This window comes from Meleagris gallopavo, chromosome 4 (assembly GCF_000146605.3).
Source record: "Meleagris gallopavo isolate NT-WF06-2002-E0010 breed Aviagen turkey brand Nicholas breeding stock chromosome 4, Turkey_5.1, whole genome shotgun sequence".
Taxonomy (NCBI): domain Eukaryota; kingdom Metazoa; phylum Chordata; class Aves; order Galliformes; family Phasianidae; genus Meleagris; species Meleagris gallopavo.
This window is the reverse complement of record NC_015014.2, coordinates 18,856,965-18,864,943: the sequence shown is the minus strand read 5'-3', so window position 1 is coordinate 18,864,943 and position 7,979 is coordinate 18,856,965.

Below are 7,979 nucleotides of genomic sequence, written 5' to 3'. Positions count from 1 at the left end.
TTTAAATGGATAAGAGAACAAATCAATTAAATATATACAGAACAGGAATGCTTTGTCCCCCTTTTGGAGAAGAACAAACAACTGCCACAGAGACAAAGTAATCAGAAACACGCCTGAGAAAATAACAGCCGCAAAAGCAAAAGTCATATCAATTGCTTAGGCCTCTCTGCACACAGAAGTTAAGTGAGGTGAAGCGAAAAAGTTTAATTCACCGAACTGACTAAAATTAAACAAGCCATCAAAAAAGTGGGGATGAGCTCCTAAAAACCCAGTCGTAAAGCACAGTGAATACAGATTTCTCTCATCCTCTCTCCCTTTCCCTGCTCATTGCAAGGTTTTCACTCCACTCCTTGCTAAGCAGGGATGGTTCCCAAAAGGTGCCCTGCAGCAGCAGCCTCATCTGGAAGCTGGCACTTGCTGGCCCTTGCTCTAACAATGAGGCGACAACAGATCTCCAGTAGCCCACTGGGGGTCCCTGAGCACAACAGGAGCTTGAAGGCAAAACGCCGTGTTAGCAGCCATTTCTGCTTTTACCTTTTACCTTTATTTGTCAGTGACAAAGAAAAAAAAAAAAAAAGAAAAAAAAAGGCCAAATACAAAATTGTTTTGACAGACACCCATTAATGGATCTGCCACATGAAGTGGCAGCCTCCCCATGGCATGGTTTGAGTCCAGAACACTTATGATGGACAGTCACTCCCATTTTTGTGAACATGTTTACCAAACCACCATCTTTTCTCAGCGCAAGCAGAGCACAGCAAATCTGGTAAACTCAGAGTTTATTTCCATCTACCTTGTGTTGGGCAAGGATATGACAAAAAAACACGTTTCCAAAATTATAATCTCTCTATTAGTAGAATTATAAAAAAAAGTAGAATTATACAAAAAGCTGCCACAACTCCAGTAAACTTCAAAGCCGGAGGAAGAAGGCGCAGCGGTTGCTTTTATCAAATGTGTGATTCACCCAGATTCACACTGAACAAAGCAATCTGCAAGGCACACCAGAGCTGGAAAGTAATATTCAAGCCATATCTCCCTCTCTCATTTTTAAGTGCACAGACAAATCTGCTCCACTGTAGCATCTCCCAAACAAAACAAATACCTTGCAAAGATATTTCTGTATTTCTCCAAACGCTCTTAAAAACAACTAAACAAAATAAACAAACAAACAGAACCTTCAGGAGACATTTTCTTTTGGCCCAAGTGAAAAGCTTAGTTGGATCCCACACAGCAGAGGGCTTTTGTTTTTTGTTTCCTTCTCCTCAGTTGCTTTGGCAGAGAGATGCGGGGTAGAAATGAAAAGGGTGTAAGCTGTCAGTAGTCGGGCAAGCTCACCAAAGAGAATCAAGCCTAAGATTTGCATCATCCTTCCCTTTACGCGCACACAGACCTCTGCATTGCAATTCCTAGCGACTATCATCTGTGGCATCCTTGGGCTCCTGCCATGCAAATGCCTTCAACAAGAATCTCCTTCCTTGCCTGGAAGCCATTCCACCACAGACAAGTTCAGAAACACTGCAGTAACTTCCCAAGGTCAGAAAGCTGAGCAACTCACCCAGGTCAGCTTGCCATAGCCCAGAGCAATCGCTGGTTTTATCACCATTAAGGGAGCAGTGAATCTTTTCCCCTTGGCAACAACTTCTTTTCTGCATCCTCATTAGTCTTAGACTGGACCAACTCTTCAGTTTGCCAAAGGACTTTTGATGCTCTCTGGCACCCACCAAGGATGAGGTGGTTTCAAGAGATGCAATGCTCTTCACCAGCACTGGCATCACAAAAGTCACAGGAGCATAGCAAAGATGGAGAGAATAGGAGACAAGGCTGAGAGAAGGGGCTTATTTTTATCTTTATCATCTTCACCTTACCCTGCAGACATTCATTTCCTTCAGCTGCATCCTCATGTTACATTCAAATGCTGGACTGGGCCCAGATATCTGCTCTGCCTCCTTGCTCCAGGGTATCCTCCAGCATTGTCCTACAATTCCATCCATGCCCCGCCACAAATGGTATAGCTGTATGTCAGCTGCATGAACCTTCAGGCAAAAACCTCTCCTCTTGCATGGGCTTGTTATCACAACATGCTTGCATTGCCTGCTAACCACAGAGTGACTGCACTCTATCTCACCAACGCTAGGTCAGATTTCCCTGGGCTTATATTTTCCACTTAAATGTGTGGCTGGGATTACATAGCAGCTGGCTTGGCCACCCAGAACAAACTGAATGGGTTGCTGATTCACAACATAGCTGCAAATATGGCAGTCAGATGTTTGGCAATTTCTTCTAGCTCTGCGCATACACAGGGTAGATCTGTATCTCCTATGCTCTGAATTCCTGTAGTCTGTGTTTGCTCGTACCTTAGTCCTTCACTGGATCTTTTCTGTTCATCCATACTCTTCCCATTAACATACATGTAACATGTAGATTCCCTGCTAAAGGGTCTGCACCATCTCTAGAAATCCTGTGCCAGAGCTAGAGGGCTGACAGCTCTAACAGAATCAGCTCTGCCTTCTCTCTTAGTTCTGGAGTAAAAGAACTGCATGGCTCTGACTGGCATGAGGACACTTGTAAACCCCATTCAGCCTGGGGCAGCATCCCCAACAATAGCTTCCCTGTCATACACGAGAACAGAGGCCCTAGGGCAGGTTGGGAAGCAAATTTTATGGTTGCATCTTATCTTTACTTTCCAGAGAGTTCTGTGTACAGACTCGCATCTTCCTTTCCCTACTATTCCTTCCCTTGCAAGGGACTTTAGTTCAATGAGAAAGCTTTGCTGTGTGTTTGAAACTGTGCATAGAACTCTTTCATTTATTGTGATGGTGATAGTAGTTTTCTTTTCCTTTTAATTACACTCCCATGTCAATGCATGGTTGGCAAGCATCCTACTTTGAGCGGGAAATTGGGCTACAGATCTCCAGAAGTCCCTTCCAACCAGCACTGCTGTAATTCTTGCCTGCTGTAAGTCTCATTTGGCACCACCATATTTTACACTTCATAATCCTGAAAGTACCATATTCCTGAACTGTCGCTTTAAGAACAGAATTAACAAAGGTAGTTACAATACAGCGCATCCCTAGCCATGTTCACAGGCTGTCTCTCTCTTGCTTCTCCAGCGTGGTTTCCTTCCTCTCCACACCAAGGAGTTGCTATGGAGATTTCTTCAGAAACAATCAGAAAACAGATACAAGAAATACAAAGCACTAAGGAGGGTATGGAAGAAACAGCTGTAAGGGCATAATATACCTTGCATCAAAAACGTATTTTCCCTAAATCTTCACCTAGTAATCTGCTGATAGAGAGCAGGTCCTTCAAACTTTCCTGCCCTGCAAGACCTGCCTTTGCTGTGAGATGGCAGCAGGGACCGATCTGCACTTCCCCATGCTGCTAAAAGCCAAACAGAACACCATCCTGTCTGCTCAAGCTGGGCAGAGCAGCCAGGCAGTGTATCCATGCACAGCTCCATGTTGTATAACGGAGATTGCTCCATTTACTATAGTCACACCAAGCTGGGGAAGCAGCCAGTGGCTAGGCGAACGTGTGGGTGGCACTACGCATGCCAGGCTGTTCTTTGTTAGGGCTTCTTCTGCATGGTAGCAAGTGTGTGATCACGTTCTAATGGTGAAAGCACTCCTATGTACTTACAGGAGCTGCCGTATGAATATGGCAAGTACAAAATGCTGGCACTCCTGTCAGAAGAGGCTGAAACACATCTTCCACAAATGTATGTGCTAGCTGGTTAATAGCTCTGGGTAGGCGTTCTTGTCATTTCGGTTTTAGATCTGTTTTGCTTCCAGCAAAGAGCTCCTGAAACCAACTGGTCACAACAATTAGACAGAAAAGGTCATAAGACCTTTTTTCCCCTTAGAGCAGTTGCAAATGCCTTTAGTCATCACTACTGGCTTTCAACACTTTCTCTGAGATGTCTATATAGTTCTCAATTGAAAAGAAACCTATGGGCAAGAGGGAAAGAATACAGCAAGAAAATAAAAGGAATAATGCAGAAAAAAACAACTTGGAACAAAATTTAGTGACAAATTACAACAGCAGACTCTGTTCTCAGCAGTACTGAGGGCTGCTAAATGATCCTGCAGTCATCTATCTCCAATACACTAAAAGGATGGAGAGAAACAAGGTCTAAAAAGAGATTAGAAAAAATAAATGTACTTGTAACTACACAGACTGCTCCAGTTTTCCAGGTTATGCCTTATTTTAGCTCCTTAAAACAAATGACAGCACCTGATGGCTGTTCAGTGTTTTCAATTTCTCTCGATATTGACCTTGTTATCCTCACTTATTTCCAGTATATTTGTTTATAGAGCAACATAAGGACCTTAACCAGATTCTGAAGATGAATGCAGTCCCCGGTCAAGGCTATTTTACACACTTGTGTAGGCACAGTTTCCACACCGTTTGAGTGCATTTCTCAATTCCTTGCCTGTCATGTGATGGGAGGCAGAGTAGTGCTCTTGTCCTCACTTTATACATTAGGGCTGGAAGGGTGTATGGGCCAGACCATAAAGGAACAGTTGGAAGGACCAATACAAGCTAATGTATGACCAGTACAATGCTCACTCCCATCCTGCGCTTTCCTTCCAAGCCTTAGCTTTATGGTTCTATCAGCATCTCTGGTGGCTTCACCAGAGCAGCATGCAAGCTGCTACTCATTCCTACTCATCAACTACCCCATCAAGCTTCTCAACACATGGTAACAAGTCCTTGTAAAGAAAACCTGTGCAAGAGCAAGATTCTCAGCTAAATTGGTTTCACTAGCCAGTTTGGGCAAGAAAAGATAAAGCTGTACCTTCCCCTTGCCTCAAGACTGGTCAGAGCAAGGTTGCACTCTGCAGCAAGGTATGCTGACAAGGAGCCAACGTACATATGCTCCCAAGTGCAAACTCTTTTACTAAGCACTATCTCTCCCAAGCTTTCTCACACCAAGGAATTTCCTTGTTTTATGAAGCTTTATGGCTTTAACCCAGATCAGCTATTGACGTGCAGAAAGAGATGAGGCAATGCACCTCTGCAGAGGACACACAAGGCACAAAGAAACCTTCCTTGTTGCAGGAACAGCTGTATCCTGAGCTGAAGGTATAACAGCACACTTCATGTTTTCCTCAGTTGCAACAGGCCCATCCAAAAGTTCTCTTTTAGACTTCACTCGAAGGCTGCCTACTACAGAACACTCATTGGTGATAAGGATCGATGGAGAAGCTAAAGCCCTCCTTGTAATACACTGTGAAACGCTGAAGCAGCTTCTTCAGCTTGAAAATGAGACAGATATGTTTGAAATGTAAAACATCAGCAATGGTACAAAGAAGGCAGATAGGAAATGGTTGTTCAGTACTTCTCATACTACCATGCATAAGAGGCTCAAAATAAGGCTCAAATAAGCACAATGATGGTTTTCTGCATATAATAACCTTGTCAACTCACTGCCACAAGGCAATACAGAAGTCAAAGATGCTTAAGAAGAACCAGACAAACTCATGTAGCATAAGGTATGTCAGTGGCTTTAACACTGCAATCCATATGTTATCTCTGGATTAAGAAGTTTTTAAATCAGAAACAAGGACTGTATGCCACCACAGATGTGCTTTTATTCTGCTTTTCCTCTCACCTCCACCTACTGCTAACAACTGATGGAGCCAGTATCCATCTGAGCCACTGGGTTGAGAGGGCTTCAGCCTGACCCAGTATGGCTTTCTTTTGGTTCTCACTGCAGGAAAAAAAAAAGGAAGAGTAAGGCAGGAGGATACTAGAAATCACGCTAACATTTGTAAACAAAACCAAGTATGATTGTGAGAAAGAGGGGAAAATTAGAACTAATTAATGTAAGTCAAATTCCAGCCAGCTACTCAGCAGAGAAAAACCTTAAGTACATGTGTTCCCTTCCTCTTCTCTGCACCCCATTGCTCTATTAAACAAAGTATCATTATACCGATGTAAAAAGTTATTTTATACAGAAAAGATTTTCCAAGCTTCTGCTGGGTTAACACTGCTTTCCCTGAACTCTGTGTTAAAACTCCCATTGAGTTCAGTGATAGCACTGAAGGGAGGTAGCAACGGCAGCAGGGAAGAACACATCTTACATGCTAATGCCCCAACTAAATCTAAAAAACACTAAGGGAAACATTCATCAGGAGCCCAACACACATTTTCTGTCTATATCACCTAAAATTTAAGGATTGAAAGAAGACACAAAGTTCTCAGATACCAATGCAGCAAAGCCAAGTGCGATCACAGGAGCATGGCTTGGCTCATCACTTGCAGAACAGCAGTAGAAACAGGGACAGACTGAAGACCTCAACTCTTAACCTTTTACTCTGTGTAGTAACCTTTTAGTAACTTGAGTGTAACTTTATAGTCTGCTTGGGCTAACTGCTAATCCTATTTCAGAGGGGAACAAAAATCAGGGAATTCTGCTATGTACAGATCTGTATTTTTGCATCCCACCAAGCCACTGACATCACAGTCAACGAAAAGAGATTTCGCTCACGATCGACTTGTTATCTGTTTGATAGGACTGAGAAGCTAAGCAGATGAGATGAACCCTACCACCACAGGAAAAGCTGTAGTTTGAGCTCAGGTCATGCAACAAGAGAAAATCCAGTATACTCTGTACTGCCTTAACTGTCACTTATCACTCCCCAGGTAGAAGCATACAGTAGTGAGCAGTGCCCCGCTGACCTGAAGTCCACATTCAGGTCTCAGGGAATCCCATGCCAACTGAGGAGCTTTTCCACATAAGAGTTAGGTCTTGCTTTGCCTCTCAGGTATCAAAACACCTTTCCCAGTTCAGCCTCCTGCTTCCAATTGTGGACATTGATCTCCAAATCTATTTCTCTGGGGGAGAGCAACCTAGGAGTTAACTGTAAAATAAATATTGATCAAATTCAGTCTGCCCCACACCCAACCAGATGGTGCAGCTGTCAAACTGCTCTGTCAGTGTGTAAGAAGAATTAACTGTGCCCTACCAGTCCTACCTTAAGCTCCCAGCACAGTTATGTTTTAACAGTCAAATTAATTTCAAGATTTCACTTTGTTCTTATCTTTTAAAATCACCATAAAAAAGATACAATATTTCTGGAACATAATAAAACACTTTCCCGTGATCTCCAACATGGTTCTATTAATATACATCACTCAGCTTTTACAGTTTCTCCCAGCAAGCCTCACGTGACAGCCATGCAATAATTCAGGAGAGGTTCGCATTTGGCCTCATACATACCTGAGACACTTCTCCGCTGCATTTTAATCAAATCTATAGGCTGCATAAAACTAACAAGGTATTACTTTACACAGTACGCTGCTGCTCAAAATTCACCTACTGAAAAATTAAAAAAAAAAACAAAAACAAAAACTTACCAAGCAGTGTGTTTATAGTGCCATTCTATGTGTTTAAAATATTCATATAAAAATATGTAATACATTGAAAGTAAAGAGCTACTGTAAAATACAGTAAGAGCTTGGACAGGCAAAATCTCCAGGCCGCTTCAGAAAACTGCTGTCAATGTCCTCAAATAACAAAACCAATGGAGAACCATCACAGGAAGGAAGCTGCTGAAACAGTAAATTGTTGGACTACAAAGACACCACGGCAGTAAGGAAATAAAGTCAAGGAAACCTCAGAACACTCACTTTACTCAGCAGAACTCATGTGACACATGACAGCATCCAGTTGAAAAATCCTATCTAGACCTGAGCAACCGGCTACCATATTATTCTCTGTCACTCTTTTCTGTCATAAAGAACCATGGAGACTGCAGCTTTCAGGCTGCCTGAAGCATCTGTACCACTGTACGTTAGAGCTTTGAAAGATAGACACTTTGTGAACAATAACAGAGATGCTTTCTCTGAAAGTTAGTAGCATGGGTGAATGAGAAATAAAAATAGAAAAAAAGTTTGAAAATGAAAAGCAAGAGAACCACTGCCTTCTAGCCTGGGTCAGGACAGTGTTCAGAGCCTGTGCACCAAGCAGGCCC